The sequence below is a fragment of the Propithecus coquereli genome, unplaced genomic scaffold, assembly GCF_000956105.1.
Source record: "Propithecus coquereli isolate 6110/MARCELLA unplaced genomic scaffold, Pcoq_1.0 Scaffold285, whole genome shotgun sequence".
Taxonomy (NCBI): domain Eukaryota; kingdom Metazoa; phylum Chordata; class Mammalia; order Primates; family Indriidae; genus Propithecus; species Propithecus coquereli.
This window is the reverse complement of record NW_012148452.1, coordinates 1537904-1551035: the sequence shown is the minus strand read 5'-3', so window position 1 is coordinate 1551035 and position 13132 is coordinate 1537904. Positions and strand designations below refer to the sequence as shown.

Below are 13132 nucleotides of genomic sequence, written 5' to 3'. Positions count from 1 at the left end.
TCAAACTCCTGAGCTCAAACAATCCGCCCGCCTCAGCCTCCCAGAGAGCTAGGATTACAGGCGTGAGCCACCGCGCCCGGCCCTCATTTTACTTTTAAATTCACTAAATTCACTAACATTTTATATATTTTCAATCACAAATTTGTCTTAAGCTCTTTGCTCCTATTATTTCTTACAAATTTGCATAGTTTTTAATTACACAAGCACTTACAGCAATAAAGTTCCTCCTATATTCCAGAAGTATAAAAAGTGAAAGAAAGCCATGCAGCGGTGCTTATACCTAGTTGATCAAAACCAGTTACAGATTCTTTCTCCACTCTCACTGTTTCACTTGACTAGCCTAAAAGTAAAAGAAAAGATAAGAAAAGAAAAAAAATTTTAGAAAGGTGAAAGCCCACACACTTTCTTCCCAAAGCAGGCTAATAATCACTGTATTCCAGACTGTTTTATTTGCATATATAACTTTTTATAAAAACTATAATAGAATCATAAATTTTAGTCTCAACTTCCTTTTTCACATTATATATCATAGAGTTGATACTGATGTTAAAAATTATTTTCTTATTACTAAATGATACCGCTCATTGTAGAAAATTGGCAGGTGCCCTGTAGTCTTTTGTCTATAAATATTTATATTCCTAAGGGAGAGAGCATATTGTTTATTATTTTGTGACTTATTTTGAATATAGATACGTACTGTGAACATTTTTCCATATCATCAAATATTTTCCACATCCTTGCTTTTTATAACAACTTTCTTTCTGATTACAAAGTATATTTATTATAATAAAATGCTGAAAATACAGATGAAAAGAATTTCATCTAACTGGTTCATGTATCTATTTTTTATATTTAGTGTATTTTTCATTTTCTTGCTGATTGACATATTTAAGAAGATGCCCTTTGTCACATGCTGCCAGTATTATTTCCTAATTCCTAATAGTTTCCCATGTCATTTACTGGGTATGTTTTGTTATAATTTACTTTTTGCATAAAAGGTTTAAATATTTTCTTTATTATAACATCTTAGACTTTTTCTTTTAAAGTAATGCCTAAGATTATCTTTCTGAACCTTTATGATTATGTAGTAAATAGCTGTATTTTCTTTTAGTACTTTAATAGTTTTATTCTTTTATGTTTAAATCTTTAATCCATTACAGTATTTTTACATGTGATATGATGTAGAGATCTAACTTTTCTCTTTTTTAGATAATTAATTGTATATTATTCCAACACTATTTTCCAAGTGATTTTAATACATTGGTTTTGTTGTTGTAATTTGGATCTTTTTTCTTATTATTCTTTGCAAATAGTTATTAATGATGTGTTTAAATGATACTAAGTTTTTATTTATTCAGTAAGCTGAACTTTACTGACATCATTTTAGTCATGTCTTAATGGTTGTGATTTAGAAGTTCTTATAGTAATCAGTTTAGCAAGGATCCAAAGTTTACCTGACTTTGATGCTAGAATTTACTCCCACATACATGTGTTTGTAAAACCTCCAATTTGATAGGAGCAATTATATATGGAAAAGTTGGATCAACTATAGCTAAAACAGCAAAGTAAAATCGATAACTGTCAGACAGAATTTAAATTTTAAGATTCCTTGAGAATTAGTTAGAATATATGTTTTTTTATTCTTGAAAGTAAAGCCCTCAGTAGAATGAATTTACTTTTCCTATTATCAGCAGGAAAAGAAAAAAAAAACTTGGCTCTCATTGCTTTGCCATGTGCCCTCCAACTAGGTTAAAGGGTATATGTAATTTTACTAAGAAATTGTTACTAGGTAACAATTTTAAAACTAAGTGTTTGATTAAATTCTAGTTTTGACTAATGGTTGGATTTTGTACTGTAGATATTTTAAGGGAAAAGAAGATGACCTAAACATTTATTTGTATTCTGATTCTTTATGATATGTGATTTATTTTCATGCGTACAGTATTGAGATTAGGCAGTATTTTTCCACTAAATTGACTTCCTTTCGCTCTTGGCTTTCTGACATGTTTTCCGTAGATGTCTGTGGGAGGTAGACATGCATGAATGTTGCTTCCTATAACTTTGAGCAATTCTAGCATCATTTCTAAAAGTTAGATCTAGATAGCTATTTATTTGCTTCATGGATTATTTCTTTTTTTTTAATTTTTCATATTTTTTAAAATAAATTTTTTTTCTTTTTTAAAAAATTTAATTGCCCAGCTAATTTCTTTCTATTTTTAGTAGAGATGGGGGCGAGGGGGAGTCTCACTCTTGCTGAGGCTGGTCTCGAACTCCCGACCTCAAGTGATCCTCCTGCCTCGGCCTCCCTGGTTGAGTGCTAGGATTACAGGCTTGAGACACCACACCCAGCCTTCATGGACTATTTCATGCAAGGTTTATTCTCTTTATGATCTTCTTTACCTTCTTTTCTTGATTTTTGTTCATGATATTATCATCCTCATAGTCGCTTCAGGTCAAAATCTTAGTCATCTGACTCCTTCCCTGCCTCCCATACCCAGTCATTCGTTGAGGCCTGTAGATTCTACCTTCACAGTATCTTCATATCTGCCCTGTCCTTTCCCTTCCCACTACTGGTTCAGGCGTTTATCAACCCTTATCTGAAAATTTCCAGTAGCTTCCTAATAGGTCTACTATACCAGTTTTTTCCTCCATTCTTTTCCCATATGGAATAACAAAAATAATTTTCTGAAAAATACCTCTGTTCATGGAACTGTGCTGCTCAAAAATCTTTAATGGCTCCCAGTTGTGTGTAGAGTGAAATTGAAGCTATTTAACCAAATTTCTTCATTTCTTGGCCCCACTACATGTCATTCTTAACTCCCTTTAACTATTTTATTTTATTTATTTTTTTGAGACAGTCTCACTCTGGCACCAGAGCTAGAGTGCAGTGGTGCCATCATAGCTCACTGCAACCTCAAACTCCTGGCTCACACGATCCTCCTGCCTCAGCCTCCCAAGTAGCTGCAACTATAGGCATGTGCCACCACACTGGGCTCATTTTTCTATTTTTAATAGAGACGGGGTCTCGCTCTTGCTTAGTCTTGCTTCAGACTCCTGAACTCAAGCAATCCTCCCGCCTGGGACTCCCAGAGTGCTAGGATTACAGGCGTGAGCCGCCACGCCTGGCCCCTTTAACAATCTTTTTATCCTCTGCATTGATAGTTTTCCAATTGAACTTTAAGAAACTGCTAGAATAGCCATTCAACAACAAAAGTGTGTGTGTGTGTGTGTGTGTGAGAGAGAGAGAGAGAGAGAGAGAGAGAGAAAGAGTGAGAGACTTCTTTTAAACAAAGAACTCTGAAGTTTTTAAGTTTAAAAATTACTCTAATGAATTGGAATAATTCAACTTCCCACCCCCCCCCAACCATGTGGTATTTGTTCCTTTTCATAACTTTGTCTACAGTGGGTCATTTCTTCCCATCTGCATGGCCACTTTTCTAATTTATTCTTACCTTTTAAGTTTATGCGTTGCAGGCTTCTCCATAAGGTATTTTATGATTCCCTTCCTACCCTTACCTCATCTTCACTCCTCCTCTCAAATTGTCTCTTTAGAATTCCTATAGCACCCCAGCTATATCTTTCTTGTGTCACTTATCACATTCTACCTTCTTTTAAAACTATTTATGGACTTTTCTTATCTCTCCCAGGAGTCTGTAAACTCGAGAAGGGGCCTCAAAAATGTGTGTATTTTCAACAATGCCTGCCTAGTCTTGCACATACTACTCATGCAATAGATAGTTTGAATAAATGATGAAATATCAAGAGAAAATATAGCATTATGTGTAACATGTTTATTAATATTCAGTCTTACTGTGCTGCAAAATAAAATGTAAAATGCAGTGAACATAAAATATTTTACATAAGAAAAGAAGATTTAACTGTTTTGAATCTGAGTTTAATAGTTGTTCAAGAACAAGGGGTGAAGATAATATAAAAGACATCAAGTTAAGTGACTTGTAAATTTTAATTTACATTGAGTAAAACAACAAATTAAATAATAAGAAATAAAAATCTTAAAACTTCACCTTTTAAAAGAACACAGTTTTTTCTCGCATTTTTAAATAGAGTAGCTTTTCTATTAGGTATCATTCATGAGTCTGCAGACCATCCTAGGCAGAGTATTTCCTCAAGGGCTATTTTATGGTTTCTGGATTTAATCTTAGTTTGAAAGAACATTTTTAGGTTCTATTTAGGACTACAGTATTTAAATAGTTTGTATTAAGTTTATGTAAGGCCAAAAAACTTTTTTAAGATTAATATGATCCTTATTCTATTTAGAAATTTCAAGTTATTGACATTATTTTATTAATGAAAACATTTAGAACCAAAAAAATTCATCAGTTATAAGGATAGTTCTCATTCTTATGGCCAGTGCCTTTTCTTTTTATGTAGTAAAATAAAATAGATCTTTTTTTTTTTTTTTTTTTTTTTTTTTTTTTTTTTGAGACAGAGTCTCACTGTGTTGCCGGGGCTAGAGTGCCGTGGCGTCATCCTAGCTCACAGCAACCTCAAACTCCTGGGCTCAAGCGATCCTCCTGCCTCAGCCTCCCGAGTAGCTGGGACTACAGGCATGCGCCACCATGCCCGGCTGATTTTTTCTATATATATTTTTTAGTTGTCCAATTAATTTCTTTCTATTTTTAGTAGAGATGGGGTCTCGCTCTTGCTCAGGCTGGTCTCGAACTCCTGAGCTCAAACAATCCGCCCGCCTCGGCCTCCCAGAGAGCTAGGATTACAGGCGTGAGCCACCGCGCCCGGCCCAATAAAATAGATCTTCACCTAGTCAACGTCCCCTTCAAAGTACAAGGTGAAAAATGAGTGGTTCTTTTAAGGTTCTTTTGATAATGATAGGATATGTGTTTGATAAGTTGAGTTTAGAGACTATCGGAAAACATTTGATAATGATTATTTACACACTAAAGTGTTTTAGGATGCCATTTATGTTATTCTCTATTAAGCACATTTTCCTATGGAGTATTTGCAGTTTCCTACCTCATGTTAATGCCTGCTGGTTTTTCCCCCTGTGAAGTATCTGTTCCTCTATATACACAGATTTATGAAAGAGTTCATAGTGTAGATGATCTGAAACCAAACAGAACTCATTTTCATATACTTTAGTATCATTTGAACACTTTGGGTGTCATTTGTTGCGGGGACCTGTTTTTGACTCTGTTGAACCTTTACTGGTTGTGGTTTGTCTGGCCATCACATGACTTCTCTGAAAATTCCCCCTCCCCTTCATTTCCAGTAAACTGTTTGAGCAGGAATGAGTCAGAGTGAAACCAGCTTCCCTGTAACCACAGGGCTTGTCAAAGAATTTGTCAACGTGGACTCTAGAGGGTTTGCATTAAGCTTTGCAGTAACTGCTATGGTTTGTGTTGCGTCAGGAGTTCCACAGAAAAGCTTCCTGCTCTCAGGGTCTCTTGCCGGTTTGCAAAGAGTTAAACTGATAAACTTTACAATAATGAACATTAGAGATACATGTTAAACACATTTCTTTATCATTAAAGGCTTTGTCAAAGCTACCAAGGCTTACTGTAGTTTCTCTTTTCAGAATCAACCAACCACACCCAATAATAACCTTTAGTTTTTGAAACAGCAGGCCTGCTAGATCTTCTTTCATAGCTGGCTTGTGATTTTACCACAAAGTAACATCAAAATTAAGCAATTTCAAGTGGTCTTTTGATGGATTCTGGTGCAGGATATTTTGGCTATTAGCACACTTAAATTTTGGTACTAAAGGTCACTACTTGCATTTTGTTCAGCAAGAAAGGGTAGCACTTAGAATAGTTCTGTAGTTGTAGTTTCTAAGCACATTTTGCATGATTTATGGTGGAATCCTTCATGCCTCCCTTTATTTGCTTTCTCAGGAAGCTTTTATTTTATTTTGAACTCTTCTCTCACCATCCCACTCCCAGACTTTAATCTTTCTTCTTTTTCTGGCTCTTCTCTTTCTTTAACCCATTCCCATATTATCAACTAACTGAACAGGAATGATAGTTGCAACTCGATGCACGCTGCTGAATGAATTGCCACTGGGAAATTTCTCTGCTCGTCATGCATTCCTGAGGCCATTTGTTTTTACATGTTCATTTCTGTATCTAGTCTTGTCATCTTCAGCCACACATTTATTTTAAAAATAAATGTAATGAAAACATTTAAATTCAACCTCGTAAAAGTTATTTTTATTCTCCTTACGTTTTTGTCATAAAATATATGTAGAAAAAAAAGCATTCTAGCAAATTTTGAGCTAGTTATTTCTCACAGGAAAGAATATAGAATAATGGAGGTTTAAAAGTGTTTATGTTCTAGCCATGCTTCCTCTTGGTGATCAAAAATAGAAAAAAATTGTTTTGATGACAAAGCAATTCTAATTGAAAGCAGATGATTTTCAAGTGAAAATAAGAGGTTAATACAGCCTAGTCATTCTACCAAAAGCAAGCACATGAAAAAAAAATTTTTTTAATACAACCTAGTCATTATCAAAGCAAAGTAAGAATAAATATTTAAGGTTTTTCTTGTTAGTTTGCTTTGCACATTGGAGTAGAATATAGTTTCGTGATATGTCTGCTTTGTTCTTTTTCATTTCTACACCTGTTTACAGATATGGAGGGGAAAAAGGCAGTGGGTAAGCATTAGGTTACCTTTGTTAAACTATAAAGGGTTTTTTCAGGTTTGTATTTCAAACACCTTTTGTAAAATGCCTTTAGAAAGGTCCCTTTCATAGAAACTTAGACCAACAGACTGTTTATACTTCTGTGTTTTTTGCTCATGAGTTTAGAAATTGGTAACATGCTAAATACAAACCCACCTTCTGTTATAACTGCTGAGTGCTCCCAGGGGTGCTAGCCCAAGATCAGAGTTTAATGGAAGACATGGACAGCGGAATAACTATTATAGTCATTTCCTGTTGCGAACGTGGCTTTATTTCTAGTTAGCCAAGATATTTAGTTTGTCATGATCAATCTGCAGTTCTTTCTTGCTAGGTATTTAGGGAGATTTCTCTAAGTGGAATCTCCTTCCCATTTTTCCTGTCTTGAATCTTACAATGTAAAATACGTACTGTCACGCTTTTAATTGAAAGCACTGTGTAGAGATTAAGTGGACATGATTATTAATTCAGTGTTCCCCTCAAACGTAGTAATGTACTTTAGACTTCTTTGTCCCATTCCCTGACATGAGTCTACATCAATTAACTTATCCAAACTTGTAAAAATTTGTATTTTTACTGCTTCTTGTAGAAAAGACTTAAGTAAGTTTATACTGCTTCCATTTCTTTTTTTCAAATTTACCTTGCTCAAATTATAAAGAGTACTCGCATTGTAGTATTGTAATATTTATGAAACACTTCCGATTTCCTCTATTGATATTTTTTAGTTTTATAGATTTCACTTAGCTCCTTCTTCAGCCCTTCTAAAGTAATTATTTACTTTTTATATCTAACCACCGCCAAATCTTTTTGATCACTATGTTTTTTCCATAGATCTTTACCTGATTCTTTTATCTCTTTCCTAACATGAAATTATCATAACTGCACATGATTTTCCAGAGATAATCACTATATTGATATATTCATTTTCCAGATTTCTAGAACCATGAACCTGTTTTGCAATGCACTTTACTGACTTTTTCATAAACCGTTTTAAGATTATTCCTAGTTCCCTTTTCTTTGTTCATAACTTAAAGTCTATCCTTTTATATTTAGATAAATTTTTCCTAAATCTGTTATCTTACTGTTATCCTTATTGAAACTGACCTACCATTTTTCATGCCCAAGTGTGCAATGTCTTTCAGTTTATTTTCATGAATTTGGAACTTTCTGCTTTAGATATAATTTCAACTGTAGATTTGGAACTTAAACTCTCTGCTTCTTTTTCCAGGGCCATTTTTAAATATGTTAAGTAAAATTAGTTCTATCTCAGAAAAGAATCCCACTATTTACATGTCTCCTAATAGAAAAGTTCCCATTTATCTTTTTCCTCTGTTTTCAGTCTCTTAAGTTTTCTGTCCCTGACAGTTTTGTAAATTCCATACTGCCTTAGTTTTGGATGTTTAAGTCACATTCATCTTAACCATTTTGACATTTTTCATTTTTTCCCATAGATTAAGTAGTATTGTTATGTTTCATACATAGCAGATTGTCATATACTTTTTGTTTTTATAACTTAAGTTTGAATCTGAGAATATATTAAATATGTTATTCATTAGTCATTTAATAACAAAACAACCAATTATACAGTGCTAAAAATGAAAGGCAATTTTTTTCCCCTTAGTATCAACTAAGATTTGAGAAATACTCTTTCTGGTGAAACAGCAATTATAGGATAAGGAGATACTGGCATAATACAGGAAAAAGAGAGAAAAATAGAAAAATGTATTACTTGTATAATGTATCCTTTACGTTGTTCTAATAAATCTTGCATACTCAGTTATTTTCCCTGAATGTCTAGAGTACTTGTTCTTGTTGGGCTATAGAGTCCATTATTATTTATACTATGAGCTAGGCAGGCACTGATATGAGTGAGTGGATACCAGCCTGCCTAAAAATTACCATATAGTTTCTTTTCAACAAAAACCTAAGCAAGGAGAGAGGCAAAGGAAAAGGAAGCTGCAGATACTGGCCAATTTTAATGCTGGTAACTTAGACCTTAATTTTAGCTTGGCTGAAATAAGAAACGGAGGGGGAGAGAACTGTATGCTTGTCTGAACTTCTAAAAATAACTTCTTTACTTTTTATCTGAACATGGTAATAAATGATGGTGGTCAGCCCCGGAGACAGCCTTCTGAAACCACATTTTTTCCATCTCTTCTTTCCTCCTAGACTACACAAGAAATGTTTTATGTCCAATGGATTGTTTGTGAGTTTTAATATTAATAATCATAGTCAGATGACCATTACAGGTGTAAATAATCAAAGAATTTCCTCTTATTTTCTGGAGACAAAAATATGTTGATTAAGAACCAGCATTCAGGAAAAGTAATCTCACCCATTTCTACCTTCCTGTGGTGGAGGATTGGGTAAACTAATTGGTGGCACTGTGAGGCAGATTTGATAAGTTTTCGATTCTTAATGCATTTCCTTCCTTCCCTACTTTGTGACTTACAGCCCCCTTCCATCTTTGATATTAACATGTTTCTTTTTTCTTTTTTAAAATTAAAAACAAAACCTCTTATTTTAGTTGTGAGATTGCACTAGAACTGTGCTTATCATAAGGTCTGAGAACTCAGACAAGATTTCATTAAATGTCAGGTGTTTTCATCTTTTGCCGTTTACTAAGCAATATAACTTAAGCCTAAACAATTTTGTCTCATAATCAGTTTTGTCTCATATCTGTCATAGTGATGGATATTATTATCACCATTTTACAGAAAAGATGAATAAACTGTGACTCATAGAAGTTAAAAGATTTAACGTTGTCACTGCTTGATCATTTCAATATCATAAGACTGTAGAGTTATTGGCCTTTGTATTCTGTTTCTCTTTATATCAGTTTTTATCTCTCTTGTTTTTCCTCTCCCTTGCATTGTACGTTTCATCTACCTCTCTTTCTTCTTCCCTCTTTACCTATTGCACCCTCTACCCCCATACACACACTAGATTTTTTATCTCCCAAGAGAAAAAACTTGTTGGAACTCTCTGTAGATTATCAGCATGATTTACTCCCTTACCTCCTTGAGGATTTTGATCAAATATCTTGGATTACCTTTTCTGTGAGGCCTTCTCTGACCATCATGTTTAAAATTAAATCTTTCTTGCCACCCCTTCCGAGTTCTATTTTCTGTATGCAGCTTTTTACCTCTAATGAGTCATATAATTTACCTATTTTTTGTTTAGTTTTTATTTCCTCCCACTAGAGTGTAAGCCCCGTGAGGTTCCAGATTGTTATTATTTTGCTTCAGTGTTGTATTCCCAGCTCCTACAATAATATTTGGCATTAGCAAACACTTGCTAAACATTTATTGAATGAATGAATAAACCACTATATCCTCATCTTTTGATTCTTTATTACCTTGCACATAGTAATTACCATTTGGTTGAATTTAGTTGCTTTTAAATAAGAATTCTGGTTTCTGAAAAAGATTCTAATTTTGTCTTCCAAAATTCTGTGAGTGAAAAATATATTTTTTCCTAAGCAGTTATCTCTATTTTCTTTTTCTTTCTATCTTATTTTTAAGGAAATTGGTAGTAAATTTCAAAATATTATAAGTTGTTTTTCTAAAACTTAGCATTTTAAAATAGCTTTTTTCCTCCTGTTTTTTCCTTGAATTTATCCAATTTTCATGTGTTGGGGTTATCAAAGCTGCTAATTCCCACATGCTCTTTAAAACTGTCAGTAGAAGAGGAAAAACCTTTAGATTTTTTTTCAATTGAGATTTGTTATCAGTTGGTAACATGGAAGCAATATTAAGAGTAATTTGATTTACAATCACTTTTTTTAATTTCAAAGTATAATATTAAGGGGGTACAAATGTTTTGGTATATACATGTATTGCTTTTGTAATGCTTGAGTCATAGCTATAAGTGTGCCGATCACCCAAATGGTGTTCATTGTACCCATTAGGTAGGTTTTTCCCCTTTCTACCTTCCCCCTTCCCCCTGCTTGATTTCCACTAAGTTTTACATTCCTCTGTGTCTATGTGTGCTCATCAGTTAGTTCCAGTTTAATAGTGAGTACATGTGGTGTTTGTTTTCCCATTCTTGTGACACTTCACTTAGGATAATAGTCTCAGTTCCATCCAAATTATTGCAAAAGGCATTAATTCATCCTTTTTTATGGCTGAGCACTACTCCATGGTACACATATACCACATTTTGTTAATCCACTCATGAATTGATGGGCACTTGGGTTGATTCCACATCGTTGCAATTGTGAATTGTGAATTGTGCTGCAGTAAACATTCAAGTACAGGTGTCTTTTTGATAAAATGACTTTTTTTCCTTTGGGTAGATAACCAGTAGTGGGATTGCTGGATTGAATGGTAGGTCTACTTTTAGTTCTTTAAGGAATATCCATACTCTTTTCCATAGAGGTTGTACTAATTTGCAGTCCCACCAGCAGTATATAAGTGTTCCTTTTTCTCTGCATCCATGCCAACATCTGTTGTTTTGGGGCTCTTTAATAAAAGCCATTCTAATGGGTAAGGTGATATCTCATTATGGTTTTAATTTGCATTTCCTTGATGATTAGTGACGTTGAGCATTTTTTCATTTGTTTATTGGCTGTGTGTCTGTCTTCTTTTGAAAAGCTTCTGTTCATGTCTTTTGCCCACTTCTAATGGGGTTGTTTGTTCTGTTCATTTGCTTGAGTTCTTTGTAGATTCTGGATATTAGCTCTTTATTGGATGTATATTAATAGCTTGTGAATATTTTCTCCCATTCTGTAGGTTGCCTATTTGCTGTATTGATTATTTCTTTAGCTGTGCAGAAGCTTTTTAGTTTAATCAAATCCCATTTATTTATTTTTGTTGTTGTTATACAATCACTTTTGAGAACTGTTTGGCACTATCTACTAAAAATTAAACACATACATACCCTGTGATCCAGCAATTCCATTTGTAGGTGTATACTCACCAGAAAGATATGCCGAAAGATATGTGCAAGAGAAAGTTACTAGCAGCATAATTCATAATAGTTTAAAACTGAAAGCGACCATAATGTTCACCAACAGAATAAATTGTGATATATTCATATAATAGAATGATATACAGCAACAAATTGATTACCACTACATGCAATAGGATGGATGAATCACCTGGACATAATATAATGTTGAGCTAAAGAAGCCAGACATAAAAGAGAACATACTGTTTAGTTCCATTTATATAAAGTTCAAAAATAGGAAAAACTAAATCTGTGGTAAATAGAAGTCAATGATAGTGGTTGTTTTGGGGGAAAGAGTAATTACTGGGAGTGCCAACACTGGTGTTTCTAGAGTTCTGGTAATGTTCTATATCTGGATCTCAGTGGTGGTTACATGGGAGTGTTTATTGTAAAATTCCATTGAAATGTACATTTTAGATGTACTTCACTGTATATATGTTGTGCCTCAGTTTTAAAAAATACTTGTATTATTCCCCCCTACTCACTCTAAAGTAAGTTTGGTAACAGAAATACATCTATATATCTATACATCTAGAAATCTGTTTAATCCTGATCTTGACCCATAAATAGTTGATATCTTTCTACTTTTGGCACAACACTCTGAAATGTGTGGTCTTCACAGTGGATAATATATTCCGTATTTTTATATATATATATTTTTCATTGTCAAGAACACCTTAAAAAGAGAATAGCTACCTTTTAAACTTTATTACAAAGAGTGTTGTTTTAGTAATATATATTTTTTTTTAAGATAGGGCAGCTAGCCCCAACACATGACCTTGCACATAGAAAATACTCATTAGCCTTCAGTAGTGGAATATGCCATATGCCATATGGGTTGCTAAGGGCCAACCTGCCTGAACAGGCTACATAAGGACCTCTGAGCACAACCCATTGTGAGGAAATATGGGTTGTTTCTGTGGTTCTAGAATTCCTAGAGCTCTGATTCAGCATTGGAAGCTTCTGCTCACAGTTTTTTTCACTGTTCTCCATATTTATATTTTTAAGTGAAAAAAATCATACCGATCAATTCTCACATAATTTTTGAAAGGTGTAATTTGGATGAAGTGCCATGAAGCCCACTCCAGGCATAATTGCCTTTATATCAATGACTTTTGGACCTTTTTTTTTCCCCATAGCCCACAATACAAAACATAGAACCTGTTTTTGTGTAACTGAAATAAATGCTTCGTAAAACAGTACATTCTTGTATCATATGTGCGGTCTCACAGTTTTATTCTATTCATTAAAAAGCAAGAAACAATTTGTGATCAACTAAATTTTCATAATGAAATTGCACTAGATAATACAAATATATGAGTATGAACAAGAATAAAATCGGACTTTTATTTTCAGATTTTTAGTTATATCTAGTTTTCAGTACTTAATAAATTTAGCTAGTTGTCAAAATAAATGTTTTTTACTGTTTCAAAGAACAGTCCCATCCTTCTTTGCTTCTGATAATTTTTAGGCATGCCTTCATTGATTTTGTTTTTTGTTTTTTTGTTTCTTTGTTTGTTTGGGGTTTTT

At 33.7% G+C, this 13132-nt stretch overlaps 1 protein-coding gene across 1 annotated transcript in view; it reads left to right on the top strand.

Moving 5' to 3' along the window:
* VMP1 (vacuole membrane protein 1) overlaps positions 1-13132 on the top strand; it is a 126782-nt gene that overhangs the window by 69295 nt on the left and 44355 nt on the right. The gene's annotated exons all lie outside the window — the stretch shown is intronic.